The sequence below is a fragment of the Dermacentor silvarum genome, chromosome 11 (genome assembly GCF_013339745.2).
Source record: "Dermacentor silvarum isolate Dsil-2018 chromosome 11, BIME_Dsil_1.4, whole genome shotgun sequence".
Taxonomy (NCBI): domain Eukaryota; kingdom Metazoa; phylum Arthropoda; class Arachnida; order Ixodida; family Ixodidae; genus Dermacentor; species Dermacentor silvarum.
In genome coordinates this window covers 43,931,159-43,957,559 of record NC_051164.1, presented here as the reverse complement: position 1 = coordinate 43,957,559, position 26,401 = coordinate 43,931,159, and the positions used below count along the sequence as shown (strand labels likewise).

The 26,401-nt window shown below is 45.0% G+C and overlaps 1 protein-coding gene and 1 long non-coding RNA gene across 3 annotated transcripts in view; both read right to left on the bottom strand.

The window, feature by feature from the left end:
* Positions 1–26,401, bottom strand: part of LOC119433754 (neprilysin-1-like) — a 293,006-nt gene that overhangs the window by 102,966 nt on the left and 163,639 nt on the right. The window lies entirely within an intron of this gene.
* LOC119433753 (uncharacterized) lies at positions 2,878–24,924 on the bottom strand. The gene is made up of 6 exons (XR_005188442.2): positions 24,770–24,924; positions 17,856–17,975; positions 16,381–16,422; positions 12,566–12,727; positions 8,372–8,452; positions 2,878–3,083 (listed from the first exon to the last, which is right to left on the bottom strand). It is a non-coding gene; the product is annotated as an uncharacterized LOC119433753 (long non-coding RNA).

Genomic DNA, 26,401 nt, shown 5'->3' with positions numbered 1-26,401 from the left:
AAGGGTCAGGTAAACAAGTCTTGCAGACGCCAGCCGTACGTCACCACTATACCCAAATATGAAATAACCTAGGTTGGCTACTCACACAGGGTTAACCCTCGTGCCAAGAAGATCGGAAGTAATATAGAAGAGAGTAGAAGACAGGAAACATGAAAAGTCGAGAGAGAAAGACGAAGATTGGAGAGAGAGACACGAAAAGGCAACTACCGATTTTTCCCGGGTGGGTCAGTCCGGAGGTGCCGTCTACGTGAAGCCGAGGCCGAAGGGGTGTGTTGCCTCCGCCGAGGGGTCTTAAAGGTGCAAACACTCGGCATCAGCTCAACCCCCAGGATCCCCTTTACCCCGGACACGGCTAAGCCGCGCACAGTTAGACGCGGGAGGGTCCAACCCTCGTTCTCGGACAGATGTCTGGGTTTTGTTTACCAGACCAAAGAAAGTCATTAACCATCGGGACCCTTCATGTTCTCACCTGCACAATGGGGGCACGTGGAATGGAGCCGGGTTATGGACGGTTTCAGAACTTGGCACTAGTCATTATTGCGTTCAGGCTAGCGTCATACGGCTGGCGGCTGTTTCGATATGGGCTCTAAGGGTGTGCCAGCCCTGTCTTGCCCGCCTACGGATTTTCAACAGCAGCCGACTCTGTTTAACGTCCAGTGCAGCTTCCGATAAACAGGCTACCGCCAGAAGAACAAGGCTACAGTGTAGTCTACATTTGTATTCTGTTAGTGTCAGCTTCTGTGCAATTTATATAGTTCTGTATACCTCTGTATTCACAATTGTATATTTATATTATATATATATATATATATATATATATATATATATAGATTGTACCGGAGCACATCGGCACCAGCTCTGTGCCAGCGAGTGTGTGGAAGAAGACGTTGACGATCGTGTGGTTCGCGCTAGGTCGGTTTTCAACGAGCCAGCTTGTTTAACCGCTTCATCTAGTCTACCTGCCAAATACTCTTGTTGCATTTGGTGGAGGTGCGGGGTATCGATCCCAGTACCTCTCGCAATATTATGCGATGATGTTGCAATAATAACAACATCTTGGAGGACGCTTAAGCCTCACCTTTAAGAGTGGAACTCGATAGCACTCAAAGATCCCTGACTGATTCTCACGCTTCCCAGCAACTGCTGCTTATGTAACCGAAATGGTTACCTACAAACGCTGGCGTATTCAAGACCTACTCCCGCTTACGCCTGAGGTATTACTGGCGCGGCATGTATCGATACATTCGCCAGTACGTGCGATCATGCCTTTCGTGCCAACGCCGCAAGACATACTGTCATAGTATAGCTGGTCCCCTACAACCTTTACCGTGCCCTGCACGCCCATTTGACCGCGTTGACATTGATCTTTACGGTCCCCTCCCCAACACTCCTGCAGGCAACCGGTGGATCATTGTCGCCGTCGACCATCTCACACGGTACGCTGAAACATCTGCGCTGCCAGCTGCCACCGCGATAGACGTCGCTCGCTTCCTTCTTCGCCGCCTCATTTTGCGACACGGTGCGCCCCGTGAATTATTAAGCGATCGTGGCCGCGTCTTTCTCTCAAACGCTATTGAGGCACTGCTCCAAGAATGCCGCATCGTTCACCGCACCACCTCTGCGTACCATCCTCAAACAAACGGCATGACGGAGCGTTTCAACCGTACCCTTGGAGATATGCTTGCGATGTACGTGTCCGATGATCACTCCAATTGGGACCAGGTGCTCCCCTTCGTCACGTACGCCTATAACTCTGCGCCACAAGCTACCACCGGCTTCTCCCCTTTCTTTCTTCTATATGGACGTGAACCATCATGTTCAATGGACACCATTCTCCCCTACCAACCCGATGTCTCTGAAGCCACGCCCGTTTCCGAAGCGGCTGCTTATGCTGAAGAGTGTCGTCAACTGGCTCGCTCGTTTACCGCGCAAGACCAATGTCGCCAAAAATCTCGCCATGACGAATCTGCATCTAGCGCCCACTATTCCCCGGGAATGCTAGTTTGGCTCTGGGTCCCATCCACTACTCCCGGCCTTTCGACCAAGCTTCTCTCGAATTACCACGGTCCCTACCGAGTAGTAGAGCAAACATCTCCCGTCAACTACATCATCGAGCCGCTCGAGCCATCTTCCGACCACCGCTGCCGAGGGCGTGAAACAGTTCACGTCACTCGGCTGAAACCGTTCTACGACCCTCCTGTGCTGTCATTCCCCTAAGTCGCCAGGTTGGCTCCTTTCTGCGCGGGGAGTGATTGTACAGGAGCACATCGGCACCAGCTCTGTGCCAGCGAGTGTGTGGAAGAAGACGTTGACGATCGTGTGGTTCGCGCTAGGTCGGTTTTCAACGAGCCAGCTTGTTTAACCGCTTCATCTAGTCTACCTGCCAAATACTCTTGTTGCATTATATATATATATATATATATATATATATATTATGAGATTATAGAAGAGCATCTCTGGGCACTTGGACATATATAATACCAAACAACTGACTCACTATTTTACCAAGCTACAAAACAAAGAAAGCACTGGAAGAAATAGCTTCAAGTCCTACTTTGGCTTAGTGCAAATTGGCACTTGCCACCATTGTGTTCTTTTTCTTGTGTATAATGCGATCTGTATTCAAAAACGAGCCATTTAGGTATTGTCGGCAAGGTCGTTGGTCACGCTGAGACACAGCGTGATCAATACAAGCACGTTGTATCAACCATCACAGCATATATCAACGAGCGATAATGAACATGCTTTTCTGGTTCCTTTCTCGTACATCGAGCTTTTCAAGCCATGAAAAAGCACATTTCAAATTTTATGCTAAAATGTACTCATGCTATAATGTTGTGACATTTATAAATTTAATATAAAGGCTGAAGAACTCACGTATAACACGTAGTCATATACTGGTTTCCTGGCGTATGATCTCTTATTACCAATCTCCACATAGAGAATTGCAGAAATGTCCATATGATCAAGTAAGTCCGTAGAATTACTGGAGTTGAAGATGTTTTGTCCGCTGATAATCGGCCAGGCATTATATCCAGATTCATTCAGTACTCTAATTAATGCATCCGGAGTATCTGGAAGTGCTTTAAACGAAATATTCAGTGAATAGTCAGAAACACGTAAATTTAAATTACCATAATATACCAAAAAGCTATGCTTTCCTAATAATATTTACTCCAACACAATTACTTAAGGACTGCAGTCAGGCAAGTTACATATCTTACACGAAGAACTATTCTCAGTGCGAGATGGGCCGAAATCACTTTGAAGTAGCGCATTTTAGCAATAGTAGATACAAGTATTTTTTATAACATCCACGGAAGCCTTGTCTAACTATACAAGATGCTACAGAGCGACGTTATTAAAATTTTATAAACCTCGCTCTTTAGTGTGTTCCAATATAATGAACACGAAACACGGCAGTTCTACAAATTTTGCAATACCAACGCATCACGACTTTAAGTCGTAACACGTGATAATAATTTCTTGCCGTGCGTTTTGATCTTAAAGAACATTTTGTATAATCACATTGTTTCTAACCCTGCATAGTATGCTAGCTTAAAGCAGTAGCAGACATCTGCTGACATTGTGCGTGCGTAGTGAATCTAGGACAAATGTAACTACTTAGCTGACAATATTCACGCATCAAAATGAACACTTAAAGCAGATTTTTTTTAACAGAATCGATGAGTTCATTAGAAGATACTTGTTTGCGAAACTCAATATGTAAAGTGCTTGGTGAGTATTTCCTGTGGCGAATTTTCCTGTAGGGTTTTACTGGTCCTGACGCGCATGAAAGCCAAGAACAGCTCATGCCTGAGCAACAGTGATAGAAGTTTGGAGGAGTAGCGTTTGCACAACATTTATAATTCTGAAATCACAATGCCCTTAATACGAATGCATGTCATGTGAAGATAATCACTGCAGATCTGCTTACTTATAGTATTTGAGGTGCTTAATTAACAAAGCGCGTTCATACACACTGCTTAAAATCGAGCCTCCTATCAAAACTAGGCACGCAAGGGATTGGCGTGTCATATTCGAGCCGATGCGGCAGGGGCATCAAGCAAAGGCGCCCCAGGATACGGTAACAGCTTTCTGTATCTTGCGAACAGGTCACGGCCATACAAAAACGAGCTATCCTTAATCGCATCGCTGGGGCTGGTTTCATTTCCTACTGTTTAGAGGCCCTATTTTTTTCACCCGCACCCTCCGCGAAGTTCCACGCCTTGCTATATCACTGTGCATGTCGTAATTTTTCGCCCAGCGAAGTCAAATTGTTTGAAGTGATGGTAATCGGACAGCACAAAATTCAGCTGACAGCTGCAATGTCACTAGCATTTTCTCATGACAAACAGTAAACCGCCTCATGCATTTTAAAGCGAAGCTTCTTTTGACTCTTCAATTTTTGCGCTGCTGCTTCTTCTGTATGAGACACCGCGTTGGGGGATGGTTGAGACCATGTAAATACATGGCAGGAGAGCGGCAGATGGGGACGGCCACGTAAAAAACTTGTTTGCACCATTCCATCACGTCCACACAATGCCCTCTAGACTTCCTGGGGGTCGCCACAATACCCTCCCGACCAATGAGGTTATATACTTAGACTTATGGAGTGGAGGGGGCTCTACAAAAGTGAAGTTGGTCACCATCAACTTGCTAGAGGAAAAAAGCCCGAGCCGGCGTAGCCGCTGTAGCACAGCGTGGAGGACGTTGAGGACACCACATTAGTAGGTAATGGATACCCCAATCTCGTGAAGTAGACGCCCCTGGTATAACGTTCCGCGGCTGTAACATAAGCTCGCGTTGTTTGCTCACGATCGCATGATTTGCGTACGTTTGCTTCAGTTGGGAACGATTAGGAAAGGTGCTCGTATGTACACGTATGAAATTCGTATAGGAAGTAGCTAGCACGTCACTGCGTTTGGTATTATGTAGCACAGAGAGCTCGTCGATGCGCATTTTTCTCGATATTCTCTATTTCTTTGCCTGTATCGCGCAATACCCGTGTGTGTGATAAGGACACCAGTGACACGCGCACACAAGAAAGATTAGCGCTTTATTTATGACAAAAAAGGGAAGGGCGTAAAGTGCAGCGCTTATTCAGCCAGAACTATCGCGACAAATTAAGTGAATTGAAATTGAAGTCCAGTCCAAATCTTCCCTCGTGTACGCGTCTAGCTGTATCTCACTGGCTTCCTGTTCATTCACACATACGTACCAATTCACCAAGCAAAACATTATCTTGACGTGGCCAGCGCGAAACATTAGAGACGAAAGCAAAGAAAACAGACACAGCTTAGACTATCAACTGAGGATATTACTGAAAAAAAAAACCGAAAGATATTCAAGCATTGACAGTCGCGTGGTCCCAAAATGCAAAAGTTGGAAAGAAACATATAGGTCCCGACGTCACTCTGTGGTGTGCATCCAAGAAACGTTAACTCTGCGGCATATACAATAACAGATGGCTTCGCGACATATTTTGCACCCGATTTGCTAATACAAAATGCCTCTTCAATATCTCGTGCCACCTTATCTTTGAATTTCGAATGTACTGTAGTTTCAGAAAGCATTGGTGCGCTGACGCATCTTTTACAATGTAACAAGTTTGAAAGCGGCTGTCCCATCAAATAAGCATTGTGGTTCATTATTCTGTTATTGAGACAATGGCCTGTTTTGCCGACATAACAATTACAGCAAGATAGCGAAACGTGGTGTACAACGGCAGTGCCATAATCGACCAATCATTCGCTGAGCTTCATCGGTTATATGTCATCACCACCAGCAGAACCAGATGCCACTTTCGATGCTTTTATTGAATTATTCAACCCATTAAATAAACTCTTGCTCAATTGCGCAGAACACGCTTGCGCTTTGTTTGGAACCATTGCTTGAATTGGTGCGAACCCTGCTAAACATTCTACGGAAAAATTTGAGCTGTTGTGAGGATCACCATAGCCTTATCTACAGACTAATGTATGCCTTAAAGAACATGACGGGGCCCATACAGCTCGATGTTCCCTTAGAGCATATGTTAGGATAAGCAAAAGACAGTTAAATTTGTCTTGCAAACGTCACGTATCCCTCTCACTGCGATATAGGGTAGCGAAGTAAACTAGAAGCGAAGGCAAAGTGCCTCCGCTCGAATTCTGCCACACTTCCATATCCTTCGCCCTGGAGCAATGTACGTTTCGTCAACGATTTTTAGGCGAAAGCCTTAGGTGTATATGTTGACGGTGACCTTTCGATGACCATTGCCAAATTCAGCCGTTATAATAAATTGCTGACGCTGCGAAGAGCAAAGACATGTCAGCAAATACTCGGATTAACGTCAAATTTCTCAGGGAGGTTCCTGCAAACAAACATAATTATTAGCTTTGAAAAGTAAATTTTGTGCATTTCGGTGGGAATCGAGCCCAGGCCCCCGTGGTGCGAGACGAGCGCTCTTCCTTAAAGCCACGGCTGCTGTTGAAATCACCCTAGGGGCTATAATGGTTTGAGAAAGGGTATCCTGCAGACATTATTATTCGCAATCAGAAAATGCTGCAATGGTTCTACCGTACAGTCACTGGATCTGCCTTAAACCACGGCTGCTCCACCATCCTGGCTTACTAAAGGTGTGCAAAGTGCGTGCCCGATTGCACACGTCACAGAGACGCGCTCGTGCCTCTGCTCGCGCGTTCGTTGTGTTCCACGTAGGGCCCCTCCCTCTGAGAAGGCAATGACGGCACTCGCCGACTAGCATTACGTGCGGCAATTTCGGTGAGTTCTGTCATGCGCTCCTATGAATGAACCTTCGACGGAGATGGTACAAAAAAATTAAGCAAATATTACACGTTTGTAAAAACGTGAAGGCGAAAACCCGATTGCACACTTGGCAAAAGGTCGCCACAATTCTTTATAAGCATATCTTAACAGGGACAAAAAGTGTGCCAAGAGTGCAGCGAAGCTTTCGCCTTAACGTTTTCCAAACGTGTAACACTTGCTTAACTTTTTTCTAAAGGAGTTTGTGTATTTAGCTAAGTGCTCTCATTAGCCGTTGCTGTTTATTCTGTTGATGTTTTGAGCAATAAAAATTGTTCTATTTTGTTGATGATATTAGCCTATAACTTTAGTGCTTTAAAGTTTACCAAATCCTTGGTGCTAAAAAGCTTCACTCAAAGACAGACACGATTGCGGGATCACACTGCAATGCACGCACTCTGGCGCAGATCGGATTTGTTGAGTGCACTACACTTACAGTGCGGGACCCACGGGAAATGCTGACTTTTGGCGACCAGTATCTTACGCAGAAACTTGAACTGCAGGTCACAGAACACTAATTGAAATTTTTCAAACAGCAATGTTTCTGTACATGTTTAGCAAGTGGTTCAGTTTACAAAACATACTGCGGTTCAATTGGCTGTAGAGCTTCAAAACTTGTATGTTGTGTTGCGAAACAACCCTTGTAGAGTACTTAAACCTGTAAAGTCCTACTTTCGCCACAAAATTTATGACTGCTAAGACTTCTATTTTACTATTTTAATATCGTAAAACACAGATGAGACAATCCCGTTTATGCACAATAATAGTTCAATACTTCGGGCAATTTGATGCACCAAAACTCACCCGCAAGCAAAACGTTTCTAGCGATGCGTTATTTACAAGCGCATTTGTTTTCTCCGGTGGAACAGAGAAGCAAGAGATTTATTTTTTGATAGAAATCAATGAATAAAGGCGCTAAATGTGCCGGTGCCTTCTAGTGTTCTTAAACATTCTGTTCTCGATGGCTAGATAATGTGCAGACCTGCTTCAGTGAACTTTCCTCAAAATTGGCGCACTGCCATGCCAAATATCAACTTCCTAAATATATTAAGACCTGCCGCTGCTTATTGTTATCTTGACAAATCACTTCCAGCTCACTAATTCCCCAAGCAAGCCACATGGCCGAAAAAAAGGAGTGCGCGAGGACATCAACCCGTTGTACTCGCTGGCTTGTACTAAGAAAAAACAAAAGGAATTCCAGACCGTTTCGTACGCTAAACGCAAGCAGTTAAGGTGGTCGCAAATGCTTCGAGTTCGATATATACGTTATACAGTTTGTTATGAGAGTATTTTACATGTGTATCAGTCAATAAGATTTGCAGTTGTAATTTTGTACGCTTGTTCAAAGTTCGGAAATTTAGTTGAAATATTGCTGTTCAGTTATGAATCTGTTAGCAAAATTATCACGAATAAACACCATTGACCTCAGTGCCATCAGATGCTATGCAGCCAGGCTTGTGTATTGAACTGCCTCCTTGAGGCAGTTTATTATCTCAATTGGATGATGCAAATGAACATATTAAGACATTCATGAGCTCGGCCATCACATGATAACGCAACTTACCTAAACACGCATTATACATGGTTGCCACCTTGTCAATTATGGTTTGGTTACTCTCAACTCGGGATCTGTTTCCAAGAATATCTGTAAGCAGAGGTGCATTGGTGTTTTCAGTAAACATCACCTGCTCATAAATGTGGCATTGTCTAACATTGCTTGCTTCCGCTGAACCAAGTGCTTCCAGGGATAACAGACGTGTAACAGCCGCCAGCAAAAAAAATTAAGTTACATTACTAATTAAACATAGGCTGCAAGACCTGTATGAGAACTCCTACGTAAATTAAACTTCAGTAGACGGGGATTACGTTACATCTTCTATTACTGACTTTGTCTTGGCACACAATGTGTCCTTACCACACAAGGTTGTCGAAATTGTCAACAATGAAGCTTAGTTGCCTGTGCTCAACTTTTGGTTTATCCGCCCATGTTCTACCTTCCGGAAGTGCGCTTGCAGCGTTGTCATCTCTAAACGACCGTGAGATCTCCACACAACATCTGAAGCCTCTTCTAGTCATACATACTTACGCGATAGGATACGTAAGCTGGCCCACAAGTGAATTCAACAAAATGATAGCCACGGAACTATCACCTACGCACAGTGATTAGCTTTGCCATGGGTTAGCATCGTGCTTGGATGTTTTTGATTTCGACAACCGCTCACATGGACTGGCAACGGTTGTCACGCATCGAATCGACACAGGCCATGCAAACCCTATTCATGCTGAACGGGCGATTAAACAAAAAGAAGTCAACAAGATAGCAGAAAAAGACAGAACCTTCGTATAGCCCTTAGAAATCTCCAGTCCTGCACGTCAAGAAAATGACGGCACCAGGCGTTTCTCGGTAGATTACAGACACCTGAACAAGATTACTAAGAAGGACGTATATCCGTTACCAAGCATAGTGATACCATTGACTGTCTCCATGGAGCGAGTTATTTTTCGTCCAACTACCTGCGGTGTCGCTATTAACAGGTGGCCATGGATCCTATGGACCGCTAGAATACCGTTTTGTAGCACCTTAAGGGCTATACCAATTTAAAGTCATGCTCTCCAGTTTGTACTATGTGCCAGCGACATTTGAGTGCATGATGGATACGCACCTTCGAGGCTTCAAATGGTTGACCTGCTTATGTTACCTAGATGACGTTATTATTTTTCAACGACATTTGCCAGCAGTATTCATCGCGTGTCGGCTATTCTCCAAGTATTCCGCAGAGCCGATCTTCAGCTCAACTCATCCAAGTGCAACTTTGTTCACCGCGCAATCACAGTGCTCGGTCACCTTATTAACGGTGTAGGAATACGACCTGACCCATAAATATTCGTAGCATGAAACATTTCCCTGTACTTTCTTGCATGAAACATTTCCCTGTACTTTCTTGAGCAAAGACGTTCGCTTTTTCATTGGCATATGTTACTTCCGTCGCTTTGTCTAAAATTTCGCTGACATCGCCCGTCCACTCACCAAACTTCTCAGGAAAGATACGCCTTCTTATGAGGCCGTAGAGAAACTCATGCATTGTCAGCGCTTATCAGTCTTCTCACGTATTCTCCTTTTTGGCGCGCTTCCGCCCATCTGTTCCTACGGTAGTTCGGACGGATGCCAGTGGATACGGAATCGGAGCCATCCTTCCTCAGCGCCAGCATGGTCGTGACTGTGTCATAGTGTACGCCAGCCGCCTGCTATCTGCTACAGAGCGCAATTACTCGATTACCGAGCGTGAATTCCTTGCTCTTGTTTCTGCCACCTCCAAATTTAGGCCGTACCTTTTTAGCAGTCCATTCGCAGTATTGATTGACCACCATGCGCTCTGCTGGGTTTCCTCGCTGAAACATCCTACAGGCCATCTTGGATGCTGTGCTTTGTGCTTACAAGAAGAATACTCGTTTTCTGTCCTACACAAGTCTGGCCAATTACATCAGAATGCGGACTGCCATTCCCGATGTCCCGTTGATCCACCCAACAGCAACAACCCAGACACCGATGCCTGTTTTCCTTAATCTCACAGTTTCTTCATTTGGGCGATGAACAGCGGCGTGATTCGGCTTTGCGTTCCATAATCAACCATCATAGCTGCGGGGCCTATGTGACGAGTCCTTCGGGATGTTTGCCTTAAATGGTGGATCTTTATACCGCCACAGTGTATGCAGTAAAGGTCCCAAGCACTTAATTATGGTGTCCCCGAGATGCCTTCTACTGTATTGCAGCAGCTGCTTCAAACCCACAGCAGACCATCTTGGTGTAAAGCGCACTTATGGTCGCGTGCGGCCTTTATCGCTCCGTACATATGTTGGCTGCTGCGAACTGTGCCAACAGCGCAGGAGGGCACCGATGCTTCCCACCGGCCTTCTTCAGCCTATTGATGTCCCAGTAGAGCCGTCCATACGCGTCGGCCTCGATCTGCTTGGGCCCATCCCTACATGAGCGTCAGGGAACAAATAGGTCACTATCGCGACAGACTATGCCACGCGTTACGCTATCACACGCGCACTTCCAACCAGCTGTGTTACGGATATTGCCGACTTCCTTCTCAACGATGTGATCCTACATCACGGAGCTCCTCATCAGCTGCTCACCGAATACGGTTCTTCTTGTCCTGTGTCATCAACGACCCTCTCCGCTTATGTTACACGCAACACACGGTTACTGCCCCCTATCACCTTCTGACAAACGGCCTCACCAAACGACTAAATCGCATCATAACCGACATGCTCACCATGTACGTCTCCGCCTACCGCCGCAACCGGGATGCTATACAGTCGAATCCGGATATATTGAATCTGAAGGGGTTCACAGAAAATGTTCGATGTATAGGTATTCCGATATATAAATAAAAACTATTCATAGAAACATTTTTAGGGGATTTTACCGCTCTTCGTTGCATACAATAATTCGTTACAGGTTGGTTCGATATATCCGGGTTCAACTGCATTACCATTTGCTATATTCGTCTATCATTTTTCATGCCACGATACTGCAGGTTGTTCACTGTTTTACCTTATGTTTCGCCGTGAACCGACACTATCCATGGATACTTTTCTACCAGCCGCTCCACAACAACCATCGGAATACGCCCAAGATGCCATAGCCAGGGTAAACGCTGCGCGTCAAATCGCGCGTGACCGCATTAGGATGTCGCAGGCGTCACAAAATTTTCGTTACGATTCTCGCCATAAGGATGACGATTACTCTCCTTGATCATTAATGCTCCTGTGGCCGCCAACTCCAAGAATTGGTCTTTCAGCGAAGCTTCTACCATGCTACACTGGTCCTCATGTTCTGCACCAAGTTACCACCGTGACGTACGAGATTACACCGGAAAAATCAATGGGGCCATCTGCGCCTGTGCAGACTGATGCAGTTCACGTTGCTCGGCTAAAGCCGTATAACCTGTCCGCTGATGCTGGACTGACATAGCCGCATGGTGCGAGTGTTTTCGCCCGGGGGTTAATGTCACGACACGGAAGAAGACTGCACCAATACACCGGTACCGATGAAGAAGAGGTAGAGGCGGCTCCTTGCCTACTCGGCTGCTGTTACGCGTGTGCTTCTCGCCTTACTTGTGAATATTTGTAAGCATACGGTTTTTTAAATGAGAAGTTTAAAAATTAAACTCAAGAGGGCATCATAATCTATGCATGTTTGCTTTAAATAAAGCTTGCTCATATAAATAAAGCATACATTCGCCCTAGCGAAGACAGACCAGGGAGAAATAAGCGAAGCATTACACTACTGTTAAGTTCACCGCGCTGTGAATTACACTGAAAAACAACAGAAAGCAAAGCTAAGAAGCTACTTCCACCAGCTGAACATTATCATGTTTGCCACTAAATGCCTAATTGTAATTGCGATTTTAAGGTAGAAATTGTACTATTTATATTTCTAAATTTGTAATCTCGATACACACATTTATTGAACTACACTAAAATGAAAATGCAGATGTATTGCAAGAATTCACATCTATATTTTGTGTTTGCAAACTCTGAAGGCGCTATCGTTTTCTTTGATCAACCTTGAACCTTGATTTAATGTTGTTCACATGTCTCACTGTTTGACACAAACACACAAGGAATTGCTTTATTTGTAGAACCCATACCAAGTGAACCAATACATCTCTCAGTTAATCTATGGTGCGTTTGAAGCTTGATTGAAGTCTTCAACTACGATTTACATGAAATAGAAAGAAAGACTTACCACTCAGCATTTCCGGAATATCTTTACGAATCTCGTCATAAACATCATAGCTTTTCCGACCGCCTGTAAGAGGATGATTGCTTTCCCAGCGGTCGCAAACGTATGAATAGAAGTCCGTGCAAGGATCAATGCTGGTGTTAAGCGATTCATTTAATAGTTTGGCTGCAAGGCAAGAACATTCATTCACATATCTACCAAACGCATTCTCAAAGTTCTTACATAACATTCTAGACGCAATGACAAACCTCGCTGACCGAATGAAAACAAAACGTCTTGTAGACGTCTGTGATCAGCCCAATAAACTACAACTACAGCCATTCAAGACGTCCACAAAATACGTTCTTGCCTCACATCTACAATTATGAGGGGCGGGCAAATCACGCATTTTCAAGGCGTTGTATGTCTACAGTGACACAAACTTAGCGGTTTTGGTAACATAATAAACACATCTGTGCATCGATATAGGGCATCATCAAAATGTCCATATGTGCTTAGAAAATATTTTGCAAGTCACGTAGGTATAGAAGGTGCTCGTGCAGTTTTTAAATGAATAATTAAAATAGTACATTTCGTAGCTGTTTGCTGCTTTCTACAGTTATTACACACCTACGCTCAAAATGACCACACCGCCTGCAGAGAAATAAAACGTCGGTTCCGTTTCATTACTTTTTTCTAATTTATCTGTCCAGGGAGGTGAACATCTCCGTTAAGGCCGTGGGGTTTCGAATATATATATGCCCTGGGTTAACGATCACAGGGTCTACACATATGTTAATCAAACGTAAAAAGAGCGTTAAACTTGATGGACAAAGCGCACATTCGCATGACCCAACGTCTTTAGGAAATATAAGTGTTGAGGTCTTATCGAACACAATAATTGGACACCTAAAAACCAACACATTACTCAGATACAACACACCTGTTAAAATCTATGTAAGGCGAAGCTTTCACGAAGCGCTTAATAAAATGTTTTAAACTTGTCGATTTCAGTCCATCGTCTTTGCACATATGAAACTGGCACGCGCATGCGCTCTCGCTCAGCCGCGCTAGGCAATATGACAACCTTTATATTGCTATAAGTTTCGTCATATCTTCTGGTTTATTTGGAATTCACCGACCGCTTCTTGGCGGATTGAACAAGCTTATTAGCAGATGGTTTATTGTGGATATATGACGTAGCATGGAAATTATAAGCATCAACACGCGATGGTCATCTCAAAAAGATAGCTCACGTTGTCGCAATATATTTGGGCATATTTTTGGCCAATCTCCTATGTGGGTATATGTCTCAGTACCGCTACGTGTTGGGCATGCGCCAATGTATGCAAATCATCATCGTCACAATGAACACGTGGAAATCTTGGCCTATCCCTCGTTGTGTCGTTTTAATGGGAAATATGTCTTTCAACAGAAAGCCAGTCTTTATATAGCAACCAAATAGGCACGAAATGAAAGTAAAGCGAACACAGCAGAAAAACCTGGCAGGAATGGGCACCTGTAGGATTTGGTGGGTTAAAACAAACAGCAGGAATTGTAGTTTCCTCGTAATGACGTTCATCCTACACTAGACTTATGTAGGTACTTCATAAAGATCCTGACATTATTATTCATACCGATCTGGTAAATCAGTTATCCAGGTTACCAAATAAACACGCAAACATTCATGTCCGCTCTCTCAGATGATATGTTCGTGAACATTTACATGTCTAACCATGGTGACAGTTTTCAAAGCACAATTTAGATGGCTTGTGTTCCTAAAAATGAGGAAGATCAAGTTCAGATGGAATATGTGACGATATATTCTGTCACTAACATATGCCCTGTGAGTTTCAATTGTGAAATTTTTGAATTGCACGGGACACGAACACTTGAGAAAAAGAACCAACGAATACATAGAATCGAATATGGATCATTTTCACGTTTTCAAAACAACATGGAAGATATTTTGTTCGGTCCAGTTGGCTAAACGATGTGACTTCTATGTATTGATACATGCAAATAGATGTCAGGACAACTAAGAGGCGAGGAAAATTAGAAGCAACTACTTAGAAATACCAACAACAGTAATAAATCTAGTGAATAGCACATCCCCAGATACACGTTTATTTTTTGAAGAGACACGCTTGATACCAAAGCATAGCCTATTGTTCGGAATGTTTTATTGGGAGACTGGTGAAACATCACCCATAACAAATTCGTACATGAGCTGCCTAAGCGTGAGGCAATCTTATCATTGCCTGAAAATTATTGAGCATACGCCACCTGGCACGTGCGGTCACCACAGACAAGTTGCTATTCAGCAATATTCCTAGCTTCCTTGAAGCGAAATTACCGTTAACAGTTCCCACTTCCATCGTTCTGATGCCTTCGAGACTCCAATAAGTGCTGTACCTTATATATTCGACAGCCTTATATATTCAAATTGATATGTTCGACAACCTCGAATAGTGAATTCTGGTTTCGAATGCGAATCAAGAAGCAGGGAATATTCCATTGGCATTCAAAAGTTTTGACATTCGTACACCACTAGTCCTGCGATGTAGATGGTGTTGTACCACAGTCATGTTTGTCAACTCCCCTGAAGAACTTGCAAAAAGGAAGCCTTTTCACCACCACATGTTCCTAAACGTTTCTATGAACATAGGATGCAGATTGGTTGACTTGTTTCTTGCTAATATTCTAATACACTAAACATGAATACGGCACCTTGCATACATCATTCATGTCCCACAATTTTTATGCATTAGTGGAGGCGAGAGAAACAAGCACAATTTGGCAAGGATTCACGACAGGAGAATTGAACACTCGGGTGGCCATCTTCACACCCCTTCGTGAGGTCATCACCGGTAATCCAGATTACCAAGGTTGGAGTATCATGATTTTCAAATGTAGCGCCCCCTCTTCGCTCTCCTGTGGGTAGGCAAGCGTTATAACTGTAATGGATTCTTCATGAAAGCACCTAGTGCGCGGTGAGAGGAGACCCTTAGAGGCACTCCTGTATGCTTAACCTCTGATGAACTTGGTGACGCGGCGAAAGGCCAACCAGCCTGCTCTGGCAGTGATCGAAAATTCTTATGTTTGATAGTGCTATACCTGGTCAGTGGGTCCACTAATAATTTTCACGAGTCTATTCAGAATTGATAAACTATTTAAAGAAGTTATTTTTTATTATGCCTTAGAGATTGTGAAACAAATGAAACAAAACGAAAATTGAGTTCACTGATTTGAAAAACAAAATATTTATTGCTGTATTTAACGTCAGCGCAATTCGCGGTGCCTGCTAGCCAGTAAATCACGCGAAAAAGTGCATGTACCGCTGGTTTCTTCTTTGGAACTAAGTTATGGTGCAAGATTAAATAATTAATAGGCGAAACTCAACACTTATTCTAGTGTGGCGTACATACAATTGGAATGATATGGGCATCTCCACTGGACTCGCAACACCAACGTGAAAGCGCATGCGAACTCTGAATAGGAGTTCGGTGTTTTGAATGGATAAAGCGCTCGTGCCAGAATCCTTTCAAATTGATCCGTCGAATGCAATGCGATTCCCGAGAGCGCTTTAGCGGTCATGAATGCGAAGAGTTGAGTGTCACGTAAGAGAATCGCTACTTTTAAGAAAAACGAGCTTTTTTGGTGCATGTTTCAGCCAGAAAGAATCATTCGCGTGGCATGAGACAGCAGTAGCATCAATATATATATATATATATATATATATATATATATATATATATATCCCCTCTGTGTTTCATAGAACAGTGAGACGCTAAGTTGGAACAAAATTAATTATTATACAAAATGCAAAGATACGTTACCTCTTTGAGTACACTCTGGCGAGTCGCAGACCAGAAACGCTCCTGAAAACACAAGACATATGTATAGTCCAGCTGCACGAGACAAAATTGGCTGCCTGCAGTGCTTTTCGCGGACGCCGTGTTCCCACAACGAAAACGACATCGCGGATTTTGTTATCAATCTCAGAGCCTATATTGTACTATGCTCAAATGCAAGAACTGCTACGCATGAAAATTATCACCTGCTCCAATGTTTTTTTTTCTTCATTTTGTAGAAGTTCGTATAGCGCCTCAAAACTTCGCGACCAGTATGAAATAACCAGTATGAAAAATTTGTCGACCCTTACACTCCGTGAAGATGGTTAAACAGCGAAGCTGAAACGTGCAGCCCCGGTGTTAAACACTGTGTTTATCCCGAGGGTTCATTAAAGTATTTCTCAATTATGAGGTCACACACACGTTCAGCGGCAACGGAGAGAATGACGTCACTGACGGTTTGCCCGCATTCTGACATTGTCGCTTGCGTTCTATGTCTTGAGTCTCTCTGGCGGCGTGGTTTGGTTGCCACATGCGATTCTTCGAAACTAAATTGCTTCAAAATTAATTAAGTCCGCTACATAAGAAAATCAATGGCTCATACCCCATTAAGCAAGCGCTCATACCTCCATAAACGCGGCCTCCCCATTACGACGACAGAAAGAAGGGAAATTCTACGCTGGAATCATGAGCGGTAACGCAGCCAGCTGTTGAAGAAGACGACGACGACGAACGCGGCTGCAGTGGTGCGAGCGCGTGCCGAGCACGACCACGAGCGCAACGGGAGTGGCGCCAACGAGACAGCTGCGCAAGAAGACGACCCTCGAGTCAATGCTGATGATGACAGTTTTCTGTACACAGGCGATTTCGCGTAAACATATAAAGCTTCGCTTCAAAAACCAGGTCTATTTCCTTGTTTGCGCGTGGAAGTTACTGCAATAACACTGAAACCATGTTTTACGCTCCTGCTTCCAAACGAAATTAAGTAAAAAGCTGCTGATGCTCTTAAATGTAGAGAGGCTTCGCAATAAATTTAAATATTCCTAATCTCATGCGCAGCTAATTTTTCAATCGCAAAGTTAAGATTAGACGGTGCACGGGTTTTATGACTTATCAGGAAAGGAAGGGATTTATTACCGCGTTTTCTACTTACATGTACATATTCCCTCGTGTGCACAAAATGTATTTAGCTCATTACCATCATCACAGCGCACGTTTATTTTCGGTATGATTGCGTTTAGAAGACCACGGGAATGATGATGCATACTTGCAGCTAGAGAAACGTTGCATTTCACTGATAATGAATTTATGTGACTGATATTCCTCTTACGACAATAGATAGTCCCTAATCGTGAAAAATAATTACGGTTATCGCTGAACATACTGCTTCCCTGTCTCGCTTGAAATTGACAGAAGGCTTTATTCAAAAGGCATTATAATGCACGGCACCGAAAACTTACCGCTTGCTGTTTCATATGCAGTTGCTAAAGCAGGGAACCAAATCCACGCAGTTATTAGAACTGCCTTGAAATTCATTGCTTAAATTGTCAAATACTCGGTGGTATGAAGGCTGTAAAAGACTGAAAAGGGTGATCTATTACTCAAACAAGAAGGCGGTTGCTGTCAAACGTTATGTGAGGCCTATACTGAAGAGGCCATTATCGCTAACGCCTCACGCAATCAAGTTATCTACTAGTAAGAGGCCTGTCAACCATAGTCGACGATAATGAAGAAAATATCGACAGACATGGTACCTGCCAACCTGGGTAACACGAAATCATGTAGATTCTACGGGGGAAAAGAAGGGGGGTGGAGGGGAATACGGTGGGGAAAAAAATCGCCTTTTTTTCTGGGCCTAAGTAACGTCAGGAACAGCTCTGAAGGATTGTTAGTACAGTTATTAGCGCTGCTACTTTGACCAGAGACGAGGCATGAGCGTATATTATTAACGAACGCGTACTATGGCCCATGACAGTGGCTCCTATCTTCGCCTAATGTGTTTTACTGACAAACTAGGCTGTAGAGCGGTAATGGCGACCTAAAAACACCGAGAATTGTGCAACGCATATTATACTTTTACCTCGGGCATCCTTCGTCCACTCATGTCCTCAATCCAAAGCAGTGTGAGTTAAGCCTACACTGCATGCACAGCAATGGCTTCAATTCAAATGTCACTTTGACTATATACCTAGCGTTTAATAGCCTTACAATTTCTTGCGCACTGGGGTTGATGCATTTAATAAATTCCGAACGTTTATGACCATGTCCATACATTCGGAAAAAATTGCCTGGAAGTTCGAAGTCTCGTTGACAAATTGCGAGAGCTGTCTACTATGTGTATGTTTATAAATGTGCTGAAAGTAAAGCGTTAAATTTAAGCAATGCCGCGCAATCACAATATATTGTTACGGCGCAACCAAGTGTGGCGCCAGTCAGAAGAAGACGGTTCGAAGTGGTGGAATGGGTCTCGACGGCCATCTTGTTGGTGTGTCATTGCCTCTCTTGTAAATATTGGAAATACAATTTTATATGTGACTTCCGTAACGTAAATATTTCTGGTGGGTACCCCGCACCTCCACCAGAGATCAACGGAGCTCCGCAGCGGTCGTCACCTCGTACTGGGCAACATGACGGACGAAACAGGACCACAAATGGCGCGGCCGACATTAACGCCTACAACCCAATACGGTTGTCCTGGCTCAGCCGCGGGATCCGGGAACGTTCTGTGGCGCCAACCACCTCAACGTAGAAGAATGGATCGCCAACTATGAGCGTGTAAGTGCCCACAACAAATGGGATGCGGCGATTATGTTGGCTACCTGCGAGGCTCGGTGAAGGTGTGGTATGATGACCACGAGGAAGAGCTTAAAGACTGGGAAAGGTGTACGCAGAATCTCAGGAATTTGTTCGGCCCTCCCACCGGGCGGATAGCGCCGCTAAGAAAGAATTAGAGACCCGCGTCCAAATGTCCACAGAATCATACGTTTCTTACATCCAGGACGTGCTGGCTCTGTGCCGTTAAGCCGATAGCGATATCTGATTCAGACAAGGTTGGGCATGCACTGAAAGGGGTGGATAGCGATGCTTTCAACCTGCTCATATGCAAAAATTGTGAAACAGTACAGGATACCATAAAAGAGTGTCAACGCTTTCAGCAGGCCAAGAGCCGCCGCATTGCAACGCCGTTCACAAGTCTGCCGAACACAGATGCAACATCCTCTTGTGACGACAGGCTAGGAATGCAGTGACCATCATGATCAGACAACCTGACGGGGATAGTGCACTGAGAACTTGAAGCCTGGGCGCCTGCTGCCCTTTTTGTTTGCCGTTTTAAAGCGATGCTTTCTTTGCCTCTTCTCCCGACTTCCCGGGCGCTGCCGCTGTGGTGGTCTTGCCGCGTGTGTTGCTGAGTTTCCCTCAACACGACCATATGGCGCTCGCCTCCTGGTCTTGCTCGCGCGCTGCTGGGTTTCTTGCAGCACTACCAGATTTCGCTCGCCTCCGCGGATACCTAAAGCCCCTTCCTAGGGTGCCTCGATGGCATGCTCACCAGCCTCTCCGTACAGGTTGGAGACAACTGTTGCCATTCTCATGCCTGCTCCGCGGGAAGCCATCGAAACACGGCAAGCATTCACGGCTCGACACGTGAGCTGGGGATCCAATGGCGGTTTTGGCGGCGAGAGCCCCGTCAAAGAATGTGTCCACCCTATAGGAGCGGTGGACAAGGAAGACATCGAGTCACCCTAAGCATCCTGGCTGGCGCCGCCGCGGCAGCGTTTCACAGTTATGTGAAAGCACGCCGTATGGCGCGTGCTGTGCTTGCTTTTCTATGCGACAAAAATGCAGATTCTGGGCTGTGGAGGTCGCGTGCTGGGCTGTGATGCTGTGAACATTACATTTGCCCACAGCCTTAAGAGATCGCTTGGAGCTGGCGTCATCAACAACCCTCTTGCTTGGCGCATACTGCAATCTAGCTGCCGATACGTATATCCAACTCTGCGTAACCTGATTTGAGCCGCCAGTCCCCAGGGCCTCCAGGGAAACGAAGAGGCCGACCAGGCCACCCACGCACTTCCTCCCCGGGCTGTCTCCCTGTCCTTGGAAGCCTACTCCCAATCAGACAATCTGATCCTTTCATTCAAAGACATCAGCGATAACTATAGGAGGAGCACCGCTGCTACCCGGCCCCTTGTAGGGGACTGGATCACGCTGACGAGCGCCTCCTCATCAAAATTTTCACCAACACGGTACTGTGCCCGGCGGAGCTAGCCCATCCCATCCATCCCCCACCCCTCCCCCGAGAGGACTGGGAGGTGGCCCTGCTCGCCTGTGAAGACCTCAAGACCCACAATGCATTGGTTCAAAGGACGCGGGCGGCGTTGCTTGCGAATGGGGCCCCGGAATATAGGCTCCACCTAGTACTGTGAGGGGAGGAGACCAATAGAGCCGTAACCCAATCACCTCTCTGCAACCATTTAACAGTTAATAAATATTTTTCACCACAACCACCAACAGCGGGCTGGCCACGTATGCAGAAGAAGCACGTAAACACGCGCCAGCAAAATGGATCCAAAGCGTGGACTAAGCGTCGAGGACAGCCAGGCCCGAAAGAAGCATCGCGCGGAATATGAGCGTCTTCGCTACGGCAGAAAACCCTGGTGCAGACCGGGAATGTATCTATTTACTTACAACCCCATTTTCAGTAAGAGTTTAGCACTTTTGCCATGACGCGATGTGCCATGTGAGATGATGGTATTGCTGAGCCCTCTCAGAGATTATGAACAATGACGCACAGCAACGCCCCAAGCAAACACGTCTCCATGGGTGCTCTGTGGACTACGCAGACAAACAGCAGTGGTGCACACCAGGTAGGGTTTAACATCAACTCACCACTCTGGTATTGGAAGAAACGCTGCAAAAATTACACATTCGCCGCCAACATCACCGCTAATTATCGTCAATCAAAGCAAACAGCATACGAGTACACACCTTCGCTAACATTGATTCCCAAAATGTATGGAATCCGCTTTTTTTAACAATGCCCTTACGACGTTATACAGCGCTTAGAATATTTATAGTCCCATTCAGCCCTCTTTGACTGGGTGTTAAGTGCCATTCAGCTTGAATTACCCCACGGCTGCTAAGGTCCACCAGTCGCACAAACACGGGTAAGCTCTTCCGAAGACAGCCACCTGTCGCCTCAAGCCACTACGTACGTAAACCTAATGTCGTTTCCACCTGTTCTTAAAGGCGTCTATGTGCTATGTACCACCGCTTACATATGGCTTAAGAAGAATATGGACGATCCCCATACCGTGCCCACTGTTACAGGCGATCAGACTTTGCTCCTTCTCCTTAATTTTAACTGCTGGACACAAATTCTTTCCGGAGGCGTGTCTTTGGGCGACATCCTTCCTGTTAACGTTTGCGAGATATCGGCTCTTGGCGCCGAAATTCCGTCGCCCTCAACAGTCACCTCCGATTCACCGACTCTCATCACATGATCTTGGCTAGATGATTGTACCTGACCTTCTTCCTGCACAAGCTGCTGGCGACCGCCGTCTCTTCGAAACTTAGAGCAACATTTTATATCTTGACGGCCTCTTTTAGCCCAGATATCGGTGGTCAGCCATCGTATTTACACCGGAGACGCCAACCCGATACGTCACCGGCCGTACCATGCCTCACATGCTGAACAAGTGATACAACGAGAAGTCGATAAGATGTTGAGCAAAAGAATTATCGAGCCATCTTGCACTCCCTCGGCATGTAAAAGTCCCCTGTTTTCCTTGTAAATAAGAAGTAGGGTAGTTGGCGCTTTTGTATCAATTACCTGATTACCGAAAGCTAAAAAAAAATCCCACACAAGGATGTCTGCCCCTTGCCACGTATTGATGGTGCTTTAGACTGCATGACAAAGCCAAGTTCTTTTCAGCCATAGACCTTCGCTCAGGCTATTGGCAAAGCTCGGTAGATGACATGGACAGTGAGAAAATCGCCTTCGTGACACCTGACGGCCTCTACCAATTCAAAGGTCTGTCGTTCGGCATTTATAATGAATTGGCACCCTCAAAAGAATGATGGACTCCAACTTCGCGGCTATAAGTTGTCTACATGTCTGTTATCTACTCGATGTCATACCTTTTCACCAATTTTCACGAATCATCTAAAGCGTCTGTCGGCCAATCTTGCCGCTTTCCGACGCGCCGGCCTGCATTTAAACTAAACCAAGTGCCACTTTCGAGGTAGTAAAATTGCCGTTCTTGGCCATCTCGTCAGTACCGCTGGTGCTCAACCCGGCCCCTACAACAATAGCGCCTTCCAGAACTACCGTCTTCCACCGCAGACATAAGAAACATTGTTGGACTATGCTCGTATTTCCGTCGTTTCTTGAAAACTTTCGCCGATACAGCTCGCGCATTCACCTATTTACGCAAGAAGGACGTTGCTTTCACATGGGGCCTTGCTCAAACCAAAGTTTTCGACGCCCTCGTACGCTTGCTAATGGCTCGCCCATTGCTGGCTAATTTTGATCCATTTGCTGCCACTGAACTTCACACGATGCCAGTGGCCATGGAATTGGGCTGCACTCGTTCAATGACTGCGTAACGCAGAGCGCATAATTGCGTACGCCGGCCGCCTCCTGTCACCCGCCGAGAGGATGTTTCCAGTTACGGAACGGTTGTGCCTGGCGTCAGTTTGAGCAGTAGTCTAATTTCGCCTCTACTTGTACGGCCGCACATTTTCTGTGGTTACCGATCCTCACGCCTTGTGCTTGCTCTCGTCGCTTAAAATCCCACTGGACGATCGGGCAAATGGACGCTACGGCTCCAAGAAAACTCATTTACTGTTTTATACAAGTAAGGCCGCTGGAACAAGGACGACGACTGCCTCTCGCGTCATTCCGTCGACCGCCCCGAATATGATACACATGACACCAACGCTTGCGTCCTGCCCACTTCTGGTCTGCGTGACATTCACCCTCAACAATGGCGTGGTGACTGCTTACGTGTTCTCCGCCCACGTTTCACATGTACGTACTCCTCGACGATGCTCTCTACCGGCGCATCTTACACACTGAAGGGCCAGAACTATTACTCGTTTTACCGCGCCATCTTCGGGCATGAGTTAATTGCAGTTGCATGACGCACGTACTGCTGGCCACCTCGGCGTTTCTCGTACTTACGACCGCGTACGGTGCCGCTTATACTGGCCAGGCATGTAACGCCCTGTGCGCCATTACGCTGCAGCCAGTACGATGTGTCAGCGCCGAAAAAAACCTGCTGTGCTGCCCGCTGAACGCCTTTACCCCATCAATATGCATTCAGAACCATTCTTACGCGTCAGTCTAGATTTTCTCGGCCATTTTCGGACGTCGAAATCTGGCAATAAGTGGGTCGTTGTCGCGACTGAACACGCGACCCGGTACGCGATCACGCGAGCCTTGCCCACAAGCTGTGCAATTGAGGTGGTGGATTTTCTTTTACATGACGTCATCCTCCACCACGGCGCACCCCGACAGCTCCTCACTGTTCGCGGCGGTACATTCTTGTCACGAGTTGTTGAAGACCTACTTCGCTCCTGTACTGCCGACCACAAGCCTTCTGCCTACCACCCGCAGACAAATGGACTCACGGAGCGGCTCAAACGCACATTGACAGAAATGCGGTCAATGTACTGTTCTGACGACCACAGTGACTGGGACAGACAGCACGTTACCCTTCGTGACTTACGCCTGTAATTCGTCCCTTCATGAGGCCATTGGCTTTTCTCCATTTTACCTTCTATTGAGCTCGCACGAATACGGCGTAACAACGCATTTGAATGAGAATGTCAAGTAATTTAATCACTGTCTCTTGAGCACGCGGGATTTCGCCTTCACCCTCTTTGGCGTCTGCTATTGTGACTTAATTTTGCAGGCCTAAAGTACTTCTGGTGGGGCGTTATCCAAACAGAAAGTGTGTACACCATCAAATGAGGCACACAATTTGTTTAGGTTCCTAGAAAGGGAACACTTGAACCTACTGGATAAATTATGTCGCGGGCAGTAATGTGAGCAAAGGTTGACTGGGTACCACCACTTCCAGTATAAGCCACTGGTCTCGTATTATTGGTGAAGATAATACTTGGCAAGTAGATTTTCGACATAGCTCAAAGAATTGCAATTCAACTACAACTTGCTGGGCGGGAGTCCCGAATCTACCAGGAGGCCCAGACTTGGACCTTAGTTCCTTTAGGAATTATAAATGTTAATTCTCTCTCGCTCAAAGCTACGTGAATTCGCACAATTTTTAAATCTAGGATTTCTTGCAGATAAAGTAATCCTGGGTACCAAAGATTTACAGCAGCAAAAGTGAAAAAAAAAGATACGTACTTACACATGCAGTGCTCCAATTTCTTGCTTTATTTATTTTCGAAGTGGTCTTGGCGTTTTTATCTTAAGCATGAGCCTCTTTTGTCCTCACAGAGCGGATACTTGTCACGAAGTGGTCGCACCGCTCCAGAAGTTCTCTCTTCAGTAACTCTGAACTGTCTTCTGCCTAATTATATATTTGAAGTTTCTTTATAAGCACGGGCAGTGCAAAAATGTCATAATTGACCTCTCACTGAAACAATAGGCATAGCCTTTGATAGCCTTTCGGTTACCGGGAATGCAGAATAAAGAAAATTAAATATACATTCCTTTCGGCCGTGGTTGTTTTTCTTTAGGCAGGTGTTTTTGCTTCACATATTTAGTGTGTAGAAGCTCTCGGAAGCATCATACAAAAAACAACATTTAATTATGCAATTTTTTCAAAGTCACTGATATGATGCCAAATGACGCCACCAGGGCTCAAAGGTTGTGCATCAACACACGATGTACTTTGAAAAAAAAAGCGTACAGATTTTTTATATTTTATATTGCAGGGGTTGAAAAACTTGGATTGCATTACCGTCAAACACTATGCTGGCTCTTGTAATGTTCAAACAAGAAAATATATCTGTAGAAAATAAAAATGCTTATCACAGGTGCTCAGACCTTATGTTCAAAGAGTCCAAGTTCGTGCTGTGTTCTTGATATCCATAGGCCGAGCTCACCGAAGCAATCTAAGGTTTCTTTTTCATCTAGCGAACAGGTTGGGCTCACGAGTTCAATGAGTCTTCTTTATTTTCGTTGATGAATAGTCTACCTGCAACCGAATATCACATGAACTGTTATCAATGTTCAGCTCAATAACAGTGCTGAATGAGCAAGTTTCCCTAAAAACAACCAAAATGACATTATGCTTCCAGGAAACACTTCGGGAAATATATGAAATGAAACCAATCGACTACTCCCAATCTCAATTTTACAACCACTCATCCCGGGTGCGTTAAACTCACACATATCAAAATAGCTACGATGAGAGTGGCAAAAATCACTGTGTTCATTTTTTTCTTGAACTGCTGTTCAACATATTTTCTTAGTATAAAAACATTAGGAGGCGAGAGTCCAGAGTTTTTTCGAGCTTACGACATCCTAAAGTGAAACCAATAGTATGCGTCTACTATTGATTTTGTTAGTTTGATTTTTCTGCATAACAATTGTTCTATTGCTTCATTCGACTTAAACTCCTGGTAATTGCCTCAGGACTACGCTGGTCTCATGTCCAAAGCTTAACTATTTTTATTCACTTTGTTTCATGAATTGCATGGGACGTTTTGTGTAATGTCGACTGATAACACATGGGCTGGAAGGGAAATCCTACAAATAGAAATTGCGATTCATAGTCCCTCACTCAATGAACAGAGCTCAATGCTTCAGTGTAGTTATAATAACTGTTGTTTTACGTATGATGTAAAAATATTGTCGAAATTTGACCACTTGATTTCCTAGGAACCAAATCTCAAAAAAATAAATGAACTTTGAAGTTGTCTTAATCATAGTAGTAAAATACTCCGATGAACACGTTTTTACATTCAAATTCCACAGAGGTGGAATTTGAGATAAAAACTTCGCGCCAAAAATTCAAGACTTCATGCCAAA